The sequence below is a fragment of the Sorex fumeus genome, unplaced genomic scaffold, assembly GCF_029834395.1.
Source record: "Sorex fumeus unplaced genomic scaffold, SorFum_2.1 ptg000056l, whole genome shotgun sequence".
NCBI lineage: Eukaryota > Metazoa > Chordata > Mammalia > Eulipotyphla > Soricidae > Sorex > Sorex fumeus.
Genome location: NW_026606113.1, coordinates 2,999,678 through 3,022,007, shown reverse-complemented (window position 1 = coordinate 3,022,007; position 22,330 = coordinate 2,999,678).

Genomic DNA, 22,330 nt, shown 5'->3' with positions numbered 1-22,330 from the left:
ACAGCACGGCTGCGAGTGTTAACACGCAGCTGAAACCAGCCTTGGGTTGCTTGGACATTCACCAGTGGTGAAACGAAAACCTGCTGGGAGTGGAGAACAAGATGAATTCAAGATTCGCCTGAATGAATGAAACATTCTGTAGTGTAGATTGCAATGGTTTCTGAGGTTTGTATTGTCTGAACTGGAAAAAGAAGAACTCACCAGTGTTGAGTCGCTAGACCGTGAACAGCACGGGTTCGAGTGTGAATAGACCGCTGAAAACCATCATTGCGTTACTTGAACATTCAGCAGTGGTGCAATGAAAACCTGCCGGGAGTGGAGATTCAGATGAATTCCAGATTTGCAGTGAATGAATGGAACATTCTCTAGTGGTGATTCCAATGATTTCTGAAGGCTGGGTTTTGTGGACACGAAAATGTAGAGCTGAACAGGGTGGAATGGATAGCCAAATGAACAGCACGTCTCGTAGTAAGAACAGGCCACTGAAAACCAGCTTTGGCTTAATTGGACATTCACAAGTGGTGTAACGAAAACCTGACGGGAGTTGAGAATTAGATGAATTTCAGATTTGCCGTCAATGAATGGAACATTCTGTGGAGGAGATACCAATTGTTTCTGAAGTTTGGGTTATGTGGACAGGAAAATGGAGCTGAAGAGGGTTGAGTGGATAGCAAATTGAACAGCACGGCTGAGAGTATGAGCAGGCCACTTAAAACCAGCATTGGCTTACTTGGATATTTACCAGTGGTGTCACGAAAACCTGCCGGGAGTGGAGATTCAGATGAATTCCAGATTCGCTGTGAATGAATGGAACATTCTGTAGTGGAGATAACAATGATTTCTCCAGTCTCTGTGGTGTGGACAGGAAAATGTAGAGCTGGCCAGGGTTGAGTGGATAGCCAATTGAACAGCACCACTGCGCTTGTGAAGAAAACACTTAAAACATTGGGTTACTTGGACATTCAACAGTGGTGTAACGAAAACCTGCCGGGAGTGGAGGTTCAGAGGAATTCCAGATTCGCAGTGAATGAATGGAACATTCTCTAGTGGAGATTCCAACGATTTCTGAAGGCTGGGTCGTGTGGAAGGAAAATCAAGAACTAATCAGGATTTAGTGGAAAGCCAATTGTATAGCATGGCTGCGAGTGTGAACATGCAGCTGAAAACCAGCATTGGGTTACTTGGACATTCATCAGTGGTGTAAGGAAAACCTGCATGGAGTGGAGAGTCAGTTGAATTCCACATTCGCAGTGAATGAATGGAACATTCTGTAGAGGAGATTCCAATGATTTCTGAAGCCTGTGTTGTGTGGACAGGAAAATGAAGAGCTGACCAGGCTTGAATCGATAGCCAAGTAAACAGCAGGGCTGCGAATATGAACAGGCCGCTGAAAACCAGCATTGGGTTACTTGGACATTCAACAGTGGTGTAATGAAAACCTGCGTGGAGTTGAGAGTCAGATGAATTCCAGATTCGCAGTGAATGAATGGAACATTCTGTAGTGGAGATAACAAAGATTTCTGAAGGCTGGTAGTGTGGTGGGACAATGAAGAGCTGAACAGGGTGGAGTGAATTGTCAATTAAACAGCACGGCTGCGAGTATGAACAGGCCTCTGAAAACCAGCATTGGCTTACTTGGACATTCACAAGTGGTGTAATGTTAACCAGGCGGGAGTGGAGAATCAGATAAACTCCAGACTCGCAGTGAATGAATGGAACATTCTGTAGTGGAGATTGCAATGATTTCTGAAATCTGGATTGTCGGGACACGAAAATGAAGAGCTGACCAGTGTTGAGTGGATAGCCTGTAAAAAGCCTCGGCTTCGAATGTGAACAGACCACTGAAAACCAGTATTGCATTACTTCGACTTTCAGCAGTGGTGTAACGAAAGCCTGCGTGGAGTGCAGATTCAGATGAATTCCAGATTCCCAGTGAATGAATGGAACATCCTGTAGTGGAGATTACAATGATTTCTGAAGGCTGGGTTGTGTGCACAGGAAAATGAGGAGCAAAACAGGTTGAGTGGATAGCCAATTGAACAGCACGACTGCGAACATGAACAGGCCTCTGAAAACCAGCATTGTTTTACTTGGACATTCACAAGTGGTGTAAGATAAATCTGCAGGTAGTGGAGATTCAGTTGAATTCCAGATTCGCAGTGAATGAATGGAACATTCTGTACTGGAGATTGCAATGATTTCTCAAGTCTGGATTGTTTGGACATGAAAATGAAGAGCTGACCACAGTTGTGTGGATACCCAGTAAAAAGCAGGGCTTAGAGTGTGAACAGACCGCTGAAAACCAGCATTGTGTTACTTGGACATTCATAAGTGGTGTAATGAAAGCCTACCTGGAGTGCAGATTCAGATGAATTCCAGATTGGCAGTGAATGAATGGAACATTCTGTACTGGCGATTCCAATGATTTCTGAAGTCTGATATTGTGGAAAAGAAAATGAAAGGCTGACCAGGTTTGAGTGGATAGACAATTGAACAGCACACTGCGAGTGTGAAAAGGCGGCTGAAAACCAGCATTGGATTACTTGGTCATTCACCAGTGCTGTAATGAAAACCTGCCTGGAGCGGAGAGTCAGATGAATTGCAGAATCGCAGTGAATGAATGGAACAGTCTGTAGTGGAGAGCCCAATGATTTCTGAAGGCTGGTTTGTGTGGAGAGGAAAATGAAGAGCTGACCAATATTGAGTGGATAGCCCATTGAACAGCACTTCTGCGAGTTGAACATGCCTCTGAAAACCAGTATTGAGTTACTTGGACATTCACCAGTGGCGTAACGAAAACCTGCCAGGAGTGGAGGTTCAGAGGAATTCCAGATTCGCAGTGAATGAATGGAACATTCTCTAGTGGTGATTCCAATGATTTCTGAAGGCTGGGTTTTGTGGACACGAAAATGTAGAGCTGAACAGGGTGGAGTGGATAGCCAAATGAACAGCACGTCTCTTAGTATGAACAGGCCACTGAAAACCAGCATTGGCTTACTTGGACATTCACAAGTGGTGTAACGATAACCCGCCGGGAGTTGAGAGTCAGATGAATTTAAGATTCGCAGTGAATGAACGGAACATTCTGTGGAGGAGATACCAATTATTTCTGAAGGTTGGGTTATGAGGACAGGAAAATGTAGAGCTGAATAGGGTTGGGTGGATAGCAAATTGAACAGCACGGCTGAGTGTGTTAGCAGGCGGCTTAAAACCAGCATTGTCTTCCTTGGACATTTACCAGTGGTGTCACGAATACCTTCCAGGAGTGGAGACTCTGATGAATTCCAGATTCGCGTGATTGAATGGAACATTCTGTAGTGGTGATTGCCAACATTTAGGAATCTGGATAGTCTGGACAGGATATTGAAGAGCTGACCGATATTGAGTGGATAGCCAATGAACAGCACGGTTTCGAGTGTGAACAGACCACTAAGAAGCAGCATTGCATTACTTGGACATTCATCAGTGGTGTAACGAAAGCCTTCCTGGAATGCAGATTCAGAGTATTTCCAGATTCACAGTGAATGAATGGAAATTTCTGTAGTAGAGATTCCAATGATTTCTGAACGCTGGGTTGTGTGGACAGGAAAATGAAGAGCTGACTAGGTTTGACTGGATTGCCAATTGAACAGCAAGGCTGTGAGTGTGAACAGCCGCTGAAAACCAGCATTGGATTTCCTGGTCATTCACCAGTGTTGTTAGGAAAATCTGCCTGGTGTGGAGAGTCAGAGGAATTCCAGATTCGCAGGGAACGAATGGAACACTCTGAAGTGGAGATAAGAATGATTTCTGAAGGCTCGGTGTGTGGAAGGAAAATCAAGAGCTAACCAGCGTTCACTGGATAGCCAATTGAACAGCACGGCTGCGAGTGTTAACACGCAGCTGAAACCAGCCTTGGGTTGCTTGGACATTCACCAGTGGTGAAACGAAAACCTGCTGGGAGTGGAGAACAAGATGAATTCAAGATTCGCCTGAATGAATGAAACATTCTGTAGTGTAGATTGCAATGGTTTCTGAGGTTTGTATTGTCTGAACTGGAAAAAGAAGAACTCACCAGTGTTGAGTCGCTAGACCGTGAACAGCACGGGTTCGAGTGTGAATAGACCGCTGAAAACCATCATTGCGTTACTTGAACATTCAGCAGTGGTGCAATGAAAACCTGCCGGGAGTGGAGATTCAGATGAATTCCAGATTCGCAGTGAATGAATGGAACATTCTCTAGTGGTGATTCCAATGATTTCTGAAGGCTGGGTTTTGTGGACACGAAAATGTAGAGCTGAACAGGGTGGAATGGATAGCCAAATGAACAGCACGTCTCGTAGTAAGAACAGGCCACTGAAAACCAGCTTTGGCTTAATTGGACATTCACAAGTGGTGTAACGAAAACCTGACGGGAGTTGAGAATTAGATGAATTTCAGATTTGCCGTCAATGAATGGAACATTCTGTGGAGGAGATACCAATTGTTTCTGAAGTTTGGGTTATGTGGACAGGAAAATGGAGCTGAAGAGGGTTGAGTGGATAGCAAATTGAACAGCACGGCTGAGAGTATGAGCAGGCCACTTAAAACCAGCATTGGCTTACTTGGATATTTACCAGTGGTGTCACGAAAACCTGCCGGGAGTGGAGATTCAGATGAATTCCAGATTCGCTGTGAATGAATGGAACATTCTGTAGTGGAGATAACAATGATTTCTCCAGTCTCTGTGGTGTGGACAGGAAAATGTAGAGCTGGCCAGGGTTGAGTGGATAGCCAATTGAACAGCACCACTGCGCTTGTGAAGAAAACACTTAAAACATTGGGTTACTTGGACATTCAACAGTGGTGTAACGAAAACCTGCCGGGAGTGGAGGTTCAGAGGAATTCCAGATTCGCAGTGAATGAATGGAACATTCTCTAGTGGAGATTCCAACGATTTCTGAAGGCTGGGTCGTGTGGAAGGAAAATCAAGAACTAATCAGGATTTAGTGGAAAGCCAATTGTATAGCATGGCTGCGAGTGTGAACATGCAGCTGAAAACCAGCATTGGGTTACTTGGACATTCATCAGTGGTGTAAGGAAAACCTGCATGGAGTGGAGAGTCAGTTGAATTCCACATTCGCAGTGAATGAATGGAACATTCTGTAGAGGAGATTCCAATGATTTCTGAAGCCTGTGTTGTGTGGACAGGAAAATGAAGAGCTGACCAGGCTTGAATCGATAGCCAAGTAAACAGCAGGGCTGCGAATATGAACAGGCCGCTGAAAACCAGCATTGGGTTACTTGGACATTCAACAGTGGTGTAATGAAAACCTGCGTGGAGTTGAGAGTCAGATGAATTCCAGATTCGCAGTGAATGAATGGAACATTCTGTAGTGGAGATAACAAAGATTTCTGAAGGCTGGTAGTGTGGTGGGACAATGAAGAGCTGAACAGGGTGGAGTGAATTGTCAATTAAACAGCACGGCTGCGAGTATGAACAGGCCTCTGAAAACCAGCATTGGCTTACTTGGACATTCACAAGTGGTGTAATGTTAACCAGGCGGGAGTGGAGAATCAGATAAACTCCAGACTCGCAGTGAATGAATGGAACATTCTGTAGTGGAGATTGCAATGATTTCTGAAATCTGGATTGTGGGGACACGAAAATGAAGAGCTGACCAGTGTTGAGTGGATAGCCTGTAAAAAGCCTCGGCTTCGAATGTGAACAGACCACTGAAAACCAGTATTGCATTACTTCGACTTTCAGCAGTGGTGTAACGAAAGCCTGCGTGGAGTGCAGATTCAGATGAATTCCAGATTCCCAGTGAATGAATGGAACATCCTGTAGTGGAGATTACAATGATTTCTGAAGGCTGGGTTGTGTGCACAGGAAAATGAGGAGCAAAACAGGTTGAGTGGATAGCCAATTGAACAGCACGACTGCGAACATGAACAGGCCTCTGAAAACCAGCATTGTTTTACTTGGACATTCACAAGTGGTGTAAGATAAATCTGCAGGTAGTGGAGATTCAGTTGAATTCCAGATTCGCAGTGAATGAATGGAACATTCTGTACTGGAGATTGCAATGATTTCTCAAGTCTGGATTGTTTGGACATGAAAATGAAGAGCTGACCACAGTTGTGTGGATACCCAGTAAAAAGCAGGGCTTAGAGTGTGAACAGACCGCTGAAAACCAGCACTGTGTTACTTGGACATTCATAAGTGGTGTAATGAAAGCCTACCTGGAGTGCAGATTCAGATGAATTCCAGATTGGCAGTGAATGAATGGAACATTCTGTACTGGCGATTCCAATGATTTCTGAAGTCTGATATTGTGGAAAAGAAAATGAAAGGCTGACCAGGTTTGAGTGGATAGACAATTGAACAGCACACTGCGAGTGTGAAAAGGCGGCTGAAAACCAGCATTGGATTACTTGGTCATTCACCAGTGCTGTAATGAAAACCTGCCTGGAGCGGAGAGTCAGATGAATTGCAGAATCGCAGTGAATGAATGGAACAGTCTGTAGTGGAGAGCCCAATGATTTCTGAAGGCTGGTTTGTGTGGAGAGGAAAATGAAGAGCTGACCAATATTGAGTGGATAGCCCATTGAACAGCACTTCTGCGAGTTGAACATGCCTCTGAAAACCAGTATTGAGTTACTTGGACATTCACCAGTGGCGTAACGAAAACCTGCCAGGAGTGGAGGTTCAGAGGAATTCCAGATTCGCAGTGAATGAATGGAACATTCTCTAGTGGTGATTCCAATGATTTCTGAAGGCTGGGTTTTGTGGACACGAAAATGTAGAGCTGAACAGGGTGGAGTGGATAGCCAAATGAACAGCACGTCTCTTAGTATGAACAGGCCACTGAAAACCAGCATTGGCTTACTTGGACATTCACAAGTGGTGTAACGATAACCCGCCGGGAGTTGAGAGTCAGATGAATTTAAGATTCGCAGTGAATGAACGGAACATTCTGTGGAGGAGATACCAATTATTTCTGAAGGTTGGGTTATGAGGACAGGAAAATGTAGAGCTGAATAGGGTTGGGTGGATAGCAAATTGAACAGCACGGCTGAGTGTGTTAGCAGGCGGCTTAAAACCAGCATTGTCTTCCTTGGACATTTACCAGTGGTGTCACGAAAACCTTCCAGGAGTGGAGACTCTGATGAATTCCAGATTCGCGTGATTGAATGGAACATTCTGTAGTGGTGATTGCCAACATTTAGGAATCTGGATAGTCTGGACAGGATATTGAAGAGCTGACCGATATTGAGTGGATAGCCAATGAACAGCACGGTTTCGAGTGTGAACAGACCACTAAGAAGCAGCATTGCATTACTTGGACATTCATCAGTGGTGTAACGAAAGCCTTCCTGGAATGCAGATTCAGAGTATTTCCAGATTCACAGTGAATGAATGGAAATTTCTGTAGTAGAGATGCCAATGATTTCTGAACGCTGGGTTGTGTGGACAGGAAAATGAAGAGCTGACTAGGTTTGACTGGATTGCCAATTGAACAGCAAGGCTGTGAGTGTGAACAGCCGCTGAAAACCAGCATTGGATTACCTGGTCATTCACCAGTGTTGTTAGGAAAATCTGCCTGGTGTGGAGAGTCAGAGGAATTCCAGATTCGCAGGGAACGAATGGAACATTCTGAAGTGGAGATAAGAATGATTTCTGAAGGCTCGGTGTGTGGAAGGAAAATCAAGAGCTAACCAGCGTTCACTGGATAGCCAATTGAACAGCACGGCTGCGAGTGTTAACACGCAGCTGAAACCAGCCTTGGGTTGCTTGGACATTCACCAGTGGTGAAACGAAAACCTGCTGGGAGTGGAGAACAAGATGAATTCAAGATTCGCCTGAATGAATGAAACATTCTGTAGTGTAGATTGCAATGGTTTCTGAGGTTTGTATTGTCTGAACTGGAAAAAGAAGAACTCACCAGTGTTGAGTCGCTAGACCGTGAACAGCACGGGTTCGAGTGTGAATAGACCGCTGAAAACCATCATTGCGTTACTTGAACATTCAGCAGTGGTGCAATGAAAACCTGCCGGGAGTGGAGATTCAGATGAATTCCAGATTCGCAGTGAATGAATGGAACATTCTCTAGTGGTGATTCCAATGATTTCTGAAGGCTGGGTTTTGTGGACACGAAAATGTAGAGCTGAACAGGGTGGAATGGATAGCCAAATGAACAGCACGTCTCGTAGTAAGAACAGGCCACTGAAAACCAGCTTTGGCTTAATTGGACATTCACAAGTGGTGTAACGAAAACCTGACGGGAGTTGAGAATTAGATGAATTTCAGATTTGCCGTCAATGAATGGAACATTCTGTGGAGGAGATACCAATTGTTTCTGAAGTTTGGGTTATGTGGACAGGAAAATGGAGCTGAAGAGGGTTGAGTGGATAGCAAATTGAACAGCACGGCTGAGAGTATGAGCAGGCCACTTAAAACCAGCATTGGCTTACTTGGATATTTACCAGTGGTGTCACGAAAACCTGCCGGGAGTGGAGATTCAGATGAATTCCAGATTCGCTGTGAATGAATGGAACATTCTGTAGTGGAGATAACAATGATTTCTCCAGTCTCTGTGGTGTGGACAGGAAAATGTAGAGCTGGCCAGGGTTGAGTGGATAGCCAATTGAACAGCACCACTGCGCTTGTGAAGAAAACACTTAAAACATTGGGTTACTTGGACATTCAACAGTGGTGTAACGAAAACCTGCCGGGAGTGGAGGTTCAGAGGAATTCCAGATTCGCAGTGAATGAATGGAACATTCTCTAGTGGAGATTCCAACGATTTCTGAAGGCTGGGTCGTGTGGAAGGAAAATCAAGAACTAATCAGGATTTAGTGGAAAGCCAATTGTATAGCATGGCTGCGAGTGTGAACATGCAGCTGAAAACCAGCATTGGGTTACTTGGACATTCATCAGTGGTGTAAGGAAAACCTGCATGGAGTGGAGAGTCAGTTGAATTCCACATTCGCAGTGAATGAATGGAACATTCTGTAGAGGAGATTCCAATGATTTCTGAAGCCTGTGTTGTGTGGACAGGAAAATGAAGAGCTGACCAGGCTTGAATCGATAGCCAAGTAAACAGCAGGGCTGCGAATATGAACAGGCCGCTGAAAACCAGCATTGGGTTACTTGGACATTCAACAGTGGTGTAATGAAAACCTGCGTGGAGTTGAGAGTCAGATGAATTCCAGATTCGCAGTGAATGAATGGAACATTCTGTAGTGGAGATAACAAAGATTTCTGAAGGCTGGTAGTGTGGTGGGACAATGAAGAGCTGAACAGGGTGGAGTGAATTGTCAATTAAACAGCACGGCTGCGAGTATGAACAGGCCTCTGAAAACCAGCATTGGCTTACTTGGACATTCACAAGTGGTGTAATGTTAACCAGGCGGGAGTGGAGAATCAGATAAACTCCAGACTCGCAGTGAATGAATGGAACATTCTGTAGTGGAGATTGCAATGATTTCTGAAATCTGGATTGTGGGGACACGAAAATGAAGAGCTGACCAGTGTTGAGTGGATAGCCTGTAAAAAGCCTCGGCTTCGAATGTGAACAGACCACTGAAAACCAGTATTGCATTACTTCGACTTTCAGCAGTGGTGTAACGAAAGCCTGCGTGGAGTGCAGATTCAGATGAATTCCAGATTCCCAGTGAATGAATGGAACATCCTGTAGTGGAGATTACAATGATTTCTGAAGGCTGGGTTGTGTGCACAGGAAAATGAGGAGCAAAACAGGTTGAGTGGATAGCCAATTGAACAGCACGACTGCGAACATGAACAGGCCTCTGAAAACCAGCATTGTTTTACTTGGACATTCACAAGTGGTGTAAGATAAATCTGCAGGTAGTGGAGATTCAGTTGAATTCCAGATTCGCAGTGAATGAATGGAACATTCTGTACTGGAGATTGCAATGATTTCTCAAGTCTGGATTGTTTGGACATGAAAATGAAGAGCTGACCACAGTTGTGTGGATACCCAGTAAAAAGCAGGGCTTAGAGTGTGAACAGACCGCTGAAAACCAGCACTGTGTTACTTGGACATTCATAAGTGGTGTAATGAAAGCCTACCTGGAGTGCAGATTCAGATGAATTCCAGATTGGCAGTGAATGAATGGAACATTCTGTACTGGCGATTCCAATGATTTCTGAAGTCTGATATTGTGGAAAAGAAAATGAAAGGCTGACCAGGTTTGAGTGGATAGACAATTGAACAGCACACTGCGAGTGTGAAAAGGCGGCTGAAAACCAGCATTGGATTACTTGGTCATTCACCAGTGCTGTAATGAAAACCTGCCTGGAGCGGAGAGTCAGATGAATTGCAGAATCGCAGTGAATGAATGGAACAGTCTGTAGTGGAGAGCCCAATGATTTCTGAAGGCTGGTTTGTGTGGAGAGGAAAATGAAGAGCTGACCAATATTGAGTGGATAGCCCATTGAACAGCACTTCTGCGAGTTGAACATGCCTCTGAAAACCAGTATTGAGTTACTTGGACATTCACCAGTGGCGTAACGAAAACCTGCCAGGAGTGGAGGTTCAGAGGAATTCCAGATTCGCAGTGAATGAATGGAACATTCTCTAGTGGTGATTCCAATGATTTCTGAAGGCTGGGTTTTGTGGACACGAAAATGTAGAGCTGAACAGGGTGGAGTGGATAGCCAAATGAACAGCACGTCTCTTAGTATGAACAGGCCACTGAAAACCAGCATTGGCTTACTTGGACATTCACAAGTGGTGTAACGATAACCCGCCGGGAGTTGAGAGTCAGATGAATTTAAGATTCGCAGTGAATGAACGGAACATTCTGTGGAGGAGATACCAATTATTTCTGAAGGTTGGGTTATGAGGACAGGAAAATGTAGAGCTGAATAGGGTTGGGTGGATAGCAAATTGAACAGCACGGCTGAGTGTGTTAGCAGGCGGCTTAAAACCAGCATTGTCTTCCTTGGACATTTACCAGTGGTGTCACGAAAACCTTCCAGGAGTGGAGACTCTGATGAATTCCAGATTCGCGTGATTGAATGGAACATTCTGTAGTGGTGATTGCCAACATTTAGGAATCTGGATAGTCTGGACAGGATATTGAAGAGCTGACCGATATTGAGTGGATAGCCAATGAACAGCACGGTTTCGAGTGTGAACAGACCACTAAGAAGCAGCATTGCATTACTTGGACATTCATCAGTGGTGTAACGAAAGCCTTCCTGGAATGCAGATTCAGAGTATTTCCAGATTCACAGTGAATGAATGGAAATTTCTGTAGTAGAGATGCCAATGATTTCTGAACGCTGGGTTGTGTGGACAGGAAAATGAAGAGCTGACTAGGTTTGACTGGATTGCCAATTGAACAGCAAGGCTGTGAGTGTGAACAGCCGCTGAAAACCAGCATTGGATTACCTGGTCATTCACCAGTGTTGTTAGGAAAATCTGCCTGGTGTGGAGAGTCAGAGGAATTCCAGATTCGCAGGGAACGAATGGAACATTCTGAAGTGGAGATAAGAATGATTTCTGAAGGCTCGGTGTGTGGAAGGAAAATCAAGAGCTAACCAGCGTTCACTGGATAGCCAATTGAACCGCACGGCTGCGAGTGTTAACACGCAGCTGAAACCAGCCTTGGGTTGCTTGGACATTCACCAGTGGTGAAACGAAAACCTGCTGGGAGTGGAGAACAAGATGAATTCAAGATTCGCCTGAATGAATGAAACATTCTGTAGTGTAGATTGCAATGGTTTCTGAGGTTTGTATTGTCTGAACTGGAAAAAGAAGAACTCACCAGTGTTGAGTCGCTAGACCGTGAACAGCACGGGTTCGAGTGTGAATAGACCGCTGAAAACCATCATTGCGTTACTTGAACATTCAGCAGTGGTGCAATGAAAACCTGCCGGGAGTGGAGATTCAGATGAATTCCAGATTCGCAGTGAATGAATGGAACATTCTCTAGTGGTGATTCCAATGATTTCTGAAGGCTGGGTTTTGTGGACACGAAAATGTAGAGCTGAACAGGGTGGAATGGATAGCCAAATGAACAGCACGTCTCGTAGTAAGAACAGGCCACTGAAAACCAGCTTTGGCTTAATTGGACATTCACAAGTGGTGTAACGAAAACCTGACGGGAGTTGAGAATTAGATGAATTTCAGATTTGCCGTCAATGAATGGAACATTCTGTGGAGGAGATACCAATTGTTTCTGAAGTTTGGGTTATGTGGACAGGAAAATGGAGCTGAAGAGGGTTGAGTGGATAGCAAATTGAACAGCACGGCTGAGAGTATGAGCAGGCCACTTAAAACCAGCATTGGCTTACTTGGATATTTACCAGTGGTGTCACGAAAACCTGCCGGGAGTGGAGATTCAGATGAATTCCAGATTCGCTGTGAATGAATGGAACATTCTGTAGTGGAGATAACAATGATTTCTCCAGTCTCTGTGGTGTGGACAGGAAAATGTAGAGCTGGCCAGGGTTGAGTGGATAGCCAATTGAACAGCACCACTGCGCTTGTGAAGAAAACACTTAAAACATTGGGTTACTTGGACATTCAACAGTGGTGTAACGAAAACCTGCCGGGAGTGGAGGTTCAGAGGAATTCCAGATTCGCAGTGAATGAATGGAACATTCTCTAGTGGAGATTCCAACGATTTCTGAAGGCTGGGTCGTGTGGAAGGAAAATCAAGAACTAATCAGGATTTAGTGGAAAGCCAATTGTATAGCATGGCTGCGAGTGTGAACATGCAGCTGAAAACCAGCATTGGGTTACTTGGACATTCATCAGTGGTGTAAGGAAAACCTGCATGGAGTGGAGAGTCAGTTGAATTCCACATTCGCAGTGAATGAATGGAACATTCTGTAGAGGAGATTCCAATGATTTCTGAAGCCTGTGTTGTGTGGACAGGAAAATGAAGAGCTGACCAGGCTTGAATCGATAGCCAAGTAAACAGCAGGGCTGCGAATATGAACAGGCCGCTGAAAACCAGCATTGGGTTACTTGGACATTCAACAGTGGTGTAATGAAAACCTGCGTGGAGTTGAGAGTCAGATGAATTCCAGATTCGCAGTGAATGAATGGAACATTCTGTAGTGGAGATAACAAAGATTTCTGAAGGCTGGTAGTGTGGTGGGACAATGAAGAGCTGAACAGGGTGGAGTGAATTGTCAATTAAACAGCACGGCTGCGAGTATGAACAGGCCTCTGAAAACCAGCATTGGCTTACTTGGACATTCACAAGTGGTGTAATGTTAACCAGGCGGGAGTGGAGAATCAGATAAACTCCAGACTCGCAGTGAATGAATGGAACATTCTGTAGTGGAGATTGCAATGATTTCTGAAATCTGGATTGTGGGGACACGAAAATGAAGAGCTGACCAGTGTTGAGTGGATAGCCTGTAAAAAGCCTCGGCTTCGAATGTGAACAGACCACTGAAAACCAGTATTGCATTACTTCGACTTTCAGCAGTGGTGTAACGAAAGCCTGCGTGGAGTGCAGATTCAGATGAATTCCAGATTCCCAGTGAATGAATGGAACATCCTGTAGTGGAGATTACAATGATTTCTGAAGGCTGGGTTGTGTGCACAGGAAAATGAGGAGCAAAACAGGTTGAGTGGATAGCCAATTGAACAGCACGACTGCGAACATGAACAGGCCTCTGAAAACCAGCATTGTTTTACTTGGACATTCACAAGTGGTGTAAGATAAATCTGCAGGTAGTGGAGATTCAGTTGAATTCCAGATTCGCAGTGAATGAATGGAACATTCTGTACTGGAGATTGCAATGATTTCTCAAGTCTGGATTGTTTGGACATGAAAATGAAGAGCTGACCACAGTTGTGTGGATACCCAGTAAAAAGCAGGGCTTAGAGTGTGAACAGACCGCTGAAAACCAGCATTGTGTTACTTGGACATTCATAAGTGGTGTAATGAAAGCCTACCTGGAGTGCAGATTCAGATGAATTCCAGATTGGCAGTGAATGAATGGAACATTCTGTACTGGCGATTCCAATGATTTCTGAAGTCTGATATTGTGGAAAAGAAAATGAAAGGCTGACCAGGTTTGAGTGGATAGACAATTGAACAGCACACTGCGAGTGTGAAAAGGCGGCTGAAAACCAGCATTGGATTACTTGGTCATTCACCAGTGCTGTAATGAAAACCTGCCTGGAGCGGAGAGTCAGATGAATTGCAGAATCGCAGTGAATGAATGGAACAGTCTGTAGTGGAGAGCCCAATGATTTCTGAAGGCTGGTTTGTGTGGAGAGGAAAATGAAGAGCTGACCAATATTGAGTGGATAGCCCATTGAACAGCACTTCTGCGAGTTGAACATGCCTCTGAAAACCAGTATTGAGTTACTTGGACATTCACCAGTGGCGTAACGAAAACCTGCCAGGAGTGGAGGTTCAGAGGAATTCCAGATTCGCAGTGAATGAATGGAACATTCTCTAGTGGTGATTCCAATGATTTCTGAAGGCTGGGTTTTGTGGACACGAAAATGTAGAGCTGAACAGGGTGGAGTGGATAGCCAAATGAACAGCACGTCTCTTAGTATGAACAGGCCACTGAAAACCAGCATTGGCTTACTTGGACATTCACAAGTGGTGTAACGATAACCCGCCGGGAGTTGAGAGTCAGATGAATTTAAGATTCGCAGTGAATGAACGGAACATTCTGTGGAGGAGATACCAATTATTTCTGAAGGTTGGGTTATGAGGACAGGAAAATGTAGAGCTGAATAGGGTTGGGTGGATAGCAAATTGAACAGCACGGCTGAGTGTGTTAGCAGGCGGCTTAAAACCAGCATTGTCTTCCTTGGACATTTACCAGTGGTGTCACGAAAACCTTCCAGGAGTGGAGACTCTGATGAATTCCAGATTCGCGTGATTGAATGGAACATTCTGTAGTGGTGATTGCCAACATTGAGGAATCTGGATAGTCTGGACAGGATATTGAAGAGCTGACCGATATTGAGTGGATAGCCAATGAACAGCACGGTTTCGAGTGTGAACAGACCACTAAGAAGCAGCATTGCATTACTTGGACATTCATCAGTGGTGTAACGAAAGCCTTCCTGAAATGCAGATTCAGAGTATTTCCAGATTCACAGTGAATGAATGGAAATTTCTGTAGTAGAGATTCCAATGATTTCTGAACGCTGGGTTGTGTGGACAGGAAAATGAAGAGCTGACTAGGTTTGACTGGATTGCCAATTGAACAGCAAGGCTGTGAGTGTGAACAGCCGCTGAAAACCAGCATTGGATTACCTGGTCATTCACCAGTGTTGTTAGGAAAATCTGCCTGGTGTGGAGAGTCAGAGGAATTCCAGATTCGCAGGGAACGAATGGAACACTCTGAAGTGGAGATAAGAATGATTTCTGAAGGCTCGGTGTGTGGAAGGAAAATCAAGAGCTAACCAGCGTTCACTGGATAGCCAATTGAACAGCACGGCTGCGAGTGTTAACACGCAGCTGAAACCAGCCTTGGGTTGCTTGGACATTCACCAGTGGTGAAACGAAAACCTGCTGGGAGTGGAGAACAAGATGAATTCAAGATTCGCCTGAATGAATGAAACATTCTGTAGTGTAGATTGCAATGGTTTCTGAGGTTTGTATTGTCTGAACTGGAAAAAGAAGAACTCACCAGTGTTGAGTCGCTAGACCGTGAACAGCACGGGTTCGAGTGTGAATAGACCGCTGAAAACCATCATTGCGTTACTTGAACATTCAGCAGTGGTGCAATGAAAACCTGCCGGGAGTGGAGATTCAGATGAATTCCAGATTCGCAGTGAATGAATGGAACATTCTCTAGTGGTGATTCCAATGATTTCTGAAGGCTGGGTTTTGTGGACACGAAAATGTAGAGCTGAACAGGGTGGAATGGATAGCCAAATGAACAGCACGTCTCGTAGTAAGAACAGGCCACTGAAAACCAGCTTTGGCTTAATTGGACATTCACAAGTGGTGTAACGAAAACCTGACGGGAGTTGAGAATTAGATGAATTTCAGATTTGCCGTCAATGAATGGAACATTCTGTGGAGGAGATACCAATTGTTTCTGAAGTTTGGGTTATGTGGACAGGAAAATGGAGCTGAAGAGGGTTGAGTGGATAGCAAATTGAACAGCACGGCTGAGAGTATGAGCAGGCCACTTAAAACCAGCATTGGCTTACTTGGATATTTACCAGTGGTGTCACGAAAACCTGCCGGGAGTGGAGATTCAGATGAATTCCAGATTCGCTGTGAATGAATGGAACATTCTGTAGTGGAGATAACAATGATTTCTCCAGTCTCTGTGGTGTGGACAGGAAAATGTAGAGCTGGCCAGGGTTGAGTGGATAGCCAATTGAACAGCACCACTGCGCTTGTGAAGAAAACACTTAAAACATTGGGTTACTTGGACATTCAACAGTGGTGTAACGAAAACCTGCCGGGAGTGGAGGTTCAGAGGAATTCCAGATTCGCAGTGAATGAATGGAACATTCTCTAGTGGAGATTCCAACGATTTCTGAAGGCTGGGTCGTGTGGAAGGAAAATCAAGAACTAATCAGGATTTAGTGGAAAGCCAATTGTATAGCATGGCTGCGAGTGTGAACATGCAGCTGAAAACCAGCATTGGGTTACTTGGACATTCATCAGTGGTGTAAGGAAAACCTGCATGGAGTGGAGAGTCAGTTGAATTCCACATTCGCAGTGAATGAATGGAACATTCTGTAGAGGAGATTCCAATGATTTCTGAAGCCTGTGTTGTGTGGACAGGAAAATGAAGAGCTGACCAGGCTTGAATCGATAGCCAAGTAAACAGCAGGGCTGCGAATATGAACAGGCCGCTGAAAACCAGCATTGGGTTACTTGGACATTCAACAGTGGTGTAATGAAAACCTGCGTGGAGTTGAGAGTCAGATGAATTCCAGATTCGCAGTGAATGAATGGAACATTCTGTAGTGGAGATAACAAAGATTTCTGAAGGCTGGTAGTGTGGTGGGACAATGAAGAGCTGAACAGGGTGGAGTGAATTGTCAATTAAACAGCACGGCTGCGAGTATGAACAGGCCTCTGAAAACCAGCATTGGCTTACTTGGACATTCACAAGTGGTGTAATGTTAACCAGGCGGGAGTGGAGAATCAGATAAACTCCAGACTCGCAGTGAATGAATGGAACATTCTGTAGTGGAGATTGCAATGATTTCTGAAATCTGGATTGTGGGGACACGAAAATGAAGAGCTGACCAGTGTTGAGTGGATAGCCTGTAAAAAGCCTCGGCTTCGAATGTGAACAGACCACTGAAAACCAGTATTGCATTACTTCGACTTTCAGCAGTGGTGTAACGAAAGCCTGCGTGGAGTGCAGATTCAGATGAATTCCAGATTCCCAGTGAATGAATGGAACATCCTGTAGTGGAGATTACAATGATTTCTGAAGGCTGGGTTGTGTGCACAGGAAAATGAGGAGCAAAACAGGTTGAGTGGATAGCCAATTGAACAGCACGACTGCGAACATGAACAGGCCTCTGAAAACCAGCATTGTTTTACTTGGACATTCACAAGTGGTGTAAGATAAATCTGCAGGTAGTGGAGATTCAGTTGAATTCCAGATTCGCAGTGAATGAATGGAACATTCTGTACTGGAGATTGCAATGATTTCTCAAGTCTGGATTGTTTGGACATGAAAATGAAGAGCTGACCACAGTTGTGTGGATACCCAGTAAAAAGCAGGGCTTAGAGTGTGAACAGACCGCTGAAAACCAGCATTGTGTTACTTGGACATTCACAAGTGGTGTAAGATAAATCTGCAGGTAGTGGAGATTCAGTTGAATTCCAGATTCGCAGTGAATGAATGGAACACTCTGTACTGGAGATTGCAATGATTTCTCAAGTCTGGATTGTTTGGACATGAAAATGAAGAGCTGACCACAGTTGTGTGGATACCCAGTAAAAAGCAGGGCTTAGAGTGTGAACAGACCGCTGAAAACCAGCATTGTGTTACTTGGACATTCATAAGTGGTGTAATGAAAGCCTACCTGGAGTGCAGATTCAGATGAATTCCTGATTGGCAGTGAATGAATGGAACATTCTGTACTGGCGATTCCAATGATTTCTGAAGTCTGATATTGTGGAAAAGAAAATGAAAGGCTGACCAGGTTTGAGTGGATAGACAATTGAACAGCACACTGCGAGTGTGAAAAGGCGGCTGAAAACCAGCATTGGATTACTTGGTCATTCACCAGTGCTGTAATGAAAACCTGCCTGGAGCGGAGAGTCAGATGAATTGCAGAATCGCAGTGAATGAATGGAACAGTCTGTAGTGGAGAGCCCAATGATTTCTGAAGGCTGGTTTGTGTGGAGAGGAAAATGAAGAGCTGACCAATATTGAGTGGATAGCCCATTGAACAGCACTTCTGCGAGTTGAACATGCCTCTGAAAACCAGTATTGAGTTACTTGGACATTCACCAGTGGCGTAACGAAAACCTGCCAGGAGTGGAGGTTCAGAGGAATTCCAGATTCGCAGTGAATGAATGGAACATTCTCTAGTGGTGATTCCAATGATTTCTGAAGGCTGGGTTTTGTGGACACGAAAATGTAGAGCTGAACAGGGTGGAGTGGATAGCCAAATGAACAGCACGTCTCTTAGTATGAACAGGCCACTGAAAACCAGCATTGGCTTACTTGGACATTCACAAGTGGTGTAACGATAACCCGCCGGGAGTTGAGAGTCAGATGAATTTAAGATTCGCAGTGAATGAACGGAACATTCTGTGGAGGAGATACCAATTATTTCTGAAGGTTGGGTTATGAGGACAGGAAAATGTAGAGCTGAATAGGGTTGGGTGGATAGCAAATTGAACAGCACGGCTGAGTGTGTTAGCAGGCGGCTTAAAACCAGCATTGTCTTCCTTGGACATTTACCAGTGGTGTCACGAAAACCTTCCAGGAGTGGAGACTCTGATGAATTCCAGATTCGCGTGATTGAATGGAACATTCTGTAGTGGTGATTGCCAACATTTAGGAATCTGGATAGTCTGGACAGGATATTGAAGAGCTGACCGATATTGAGTGGATAGCCAATGAACAGCACGGTTTCGAGTGTGAACAGACCACTAAGAAGCAGCATTGCATTACTTGGACATTCATCAGTGGTGTAACGAAAGCCTTCCTGGAATGCAGATTCAGAGTATTTCCAGATTCACAGTGAATGAATGGAAATTTCTGTAGTAGAGATTCCAATGATTTCTGAACGCTGGGTTGTGTGGACAGGAAAATGAAGAGCTGACTAGGTTTGACTGGATTGCCAATTGAACAACAAGGCTGTGAGTGTGAACAGCCGCTGAAAACCAGCATTGGATTACCTGGTCATTCACCAGTGTTGTTAGGAAAATCTGCCTGGTGTGGAGAGTCAGAGGAATTCCAGATTCGCAGGGAACGAATGGAACATTCTGAAGTGGAGATAAGAATGATTTCTGAAGGCTCGGTGTGTGGAAGGAAAATCAAGAGCTAACCAGCGTTCACTGGATAGCCAATTGAACAGCACGGCTGCGAGTGTTAACACGCAGCTGAAACCAGCCTTGGGTTGCTTGGACATTCACCAGTGGTGAAACGAAAACCTGCTGGGAGTGGAGAACAAGATGAATTCAAGATTCGCCTGAATGAATGAAACATTCTGTAGTGTAGATTGCAATGGTTTCTGAGGTTTGTATTGTCTGAACTGGAAAAAGAAGAACTCACCAGTGTTGAGTCGCTAGACCGTGAACAGCACGGGTTCGAGTGTGAATAGACCGCTGAAAACCATCATTGCGTTACTTGAACATTCAGCAGTGGTGCAATGAAAACCTGCCGGGAGTGGAGATTCAGATGAATTCCAGATTCGCAGTGAATGAATGGAACATTCTCTAGTGGTGATTCCAATGATTTCTGAAGGCTGGGTTTTGTGGACACGAAAATGTAGAGCTGAACAGGGTGGAATGGATAGCCAAATGAACAGCACGTCTCGTAGTAAGAACAGGCCACTGAAAACCAGCTTTGGCTTAATTGGACATTCACAAGTGGTGTAACGAAAACCTGACGGGAGTTGAGAATTAGATGAATTTCAGATTTGCCGTCAATGAATGGAACATTCTGTGGAGGAGATACCAATTGTTTCTGAAGTTTGGGTTATGTGGACAGGAAAATGGAGCTGAAGAGGGTTGAGTGGATAGCAAATTGAACAGCACGGCTGAGAGTATGAGCAGGCCACTTAAAACCAGCATTGGCTTACTTGGATATTTACCAGTGGTGTCACGAAAACCTGCCGGGAGTGGAGATTCAGATGAATTCCAGATTCGCTGTGAATGAATGGAACATTCTGTAGTGGAGATAACAATGATTTCTCCAGTCTCTGTGGTGTGGACAGGAAAATGTAGAGCTGGCCAGGGTTGAGTGGATAGCCAATTGAACAGCACCACTGCGCTTGTGAAGAAAACACTTAAAACATTGGGTTACTTGGACATTCAACAGTGGTGTAACGAAAACCTGCCGGGAGTGGAGGTTCAGAGGAATTCCAGATTCGCAGTGAATGAATGGAACATTCTCCAGTGGAGATTCCAACGATTTCTGAAGGCTGGGTCTTGTGGAAGGAAAATCAAGAACTAATCAGGATTTAGTGGAAAGCCAATTGTATAGCATGGCTGCGAGTGTGAACATGCAGCTGAAAACCAGCATTGTGTTACTTGGACATTCATCAGTGGTGTAAGGAAAACCTGCATGGAGTGGAGAGTCAGTTGAATTCCACATTCGCAGTGAATGAATGGAACATTCTGTAGAGGAGATTCCAATGATTTCTGAAGCCTGTGTTGTGTGGACAGGAAAATGAAGAGCTGACCAGGCTTGAATCGATAGCCAAGTAAACAGCAGGGCTGCGAATATGAACAGGCCGCTGAAAACCAGCATTGGGTTACTTGGACATTCAACAGTGGTGTAATGAAAACCTGCGTGGAGTTGAGAGTCAGATGAATTCCAGATTCGCAGTGAATGAATGGAACATTCTGTAGTGGAGATAACAAAGATTTCTGAAGGCTGGTAGTGTGGTGGGACAATGAAGAGCTGAACAGGGTGGAGTGAATTGTCAATTAAACAGCACGGCTGCGAGTATGAACAGGCCTCTGAAAACCAGCATTGGCTTACTTGGACATTCACAAGTGGTGTAATGTTAACCAGGCGGGAGTGGAGAATCAGATAAACTCCAGACTCGCAGTGAATGAATGGAACATTCTGTAGTGGAGATTGCAATGATTTCTGAAATCTGGATTGTGGGGACACGAAAATGAAGAGCTGACCAGTGTTGAGTGGATAGCCTGTAAAAAGCCTCGGCTTCGAATGTGAACAGACCACTGAAAACCAGTATTGCATTACTTCGACTTTCAGCAGTGGTGTAACGAAAGCCTGCGTGGAGTGCAGATTCAGATGAATTCCAGATTCCCAGTGAATGAATGGAACATCCTGTAGTGGAGATTACAATGATTTCTGAAGGCTGGGTTGTGTACACAGAAAATGAGGAGCAAAACAGGTTGAGTGGATAGCCAATTGAACAGCACGACTGCGAACATGAACAGGCCTCTGAAAACCAGCATTGTTTTACTTGGACATTCACAAGTGGGGTAAGATAAATCTGCAGGTAGTGGAGATTCAGTTGAATTCCAGATTCGCAGTGAATGAATGGAACATTCTGTACTGGAGATTGCAATGATTTCTCAAGTCTGGATTGTTTGGACATGAAAATGAAGAGCTGACCACAGTTGTGTGGATACCCAGTAAAAAGCAGGGCTTAGAGTGTGAACAGACCGCTGAAAACCAGCATTGTGTTACTTGGACATTCATAAGTGGTGTAATGAAAGCCTACCTGGAGTGCAGATTCAGATGAATTCCAGATTGGCAGTGAATGAATGGAACATTCTGTACTGGCGATTCCAATGATTTCTGAAGTCTGATATTGTGGAAAAGAAAATGAAAGGCTGACCAGGTTTGAGTGGATAGACAATTGAACAGCACACTGCGAGTGTGAAAAGGCGGCTGAAAACCAGCATTGGATTACTTGGTCATTCACCAGTGCTGTAATGAAAACCTGCCTGGAGCGGAGAGTCAGATGAATTGCAGAATCGCAGTGAATGAATGGAACAGTCTGTAGTGGAGAGCCCAATGATTTCTGAAGGCTGGTTTGTGTGGAGAGGAAAATGAAGAGCTGACCAATATTGAGTGGATAGCCCATTGAACAGCACTTCTGCGAGTTGAACATGCCTCTGAAAACCAGTATTGAGTTACTTGGACATTCACCAGTGGCGTAACGAAAACCTGCCAGGAGTGGAGGTTCAGAGGAATTCCAGATTCGCA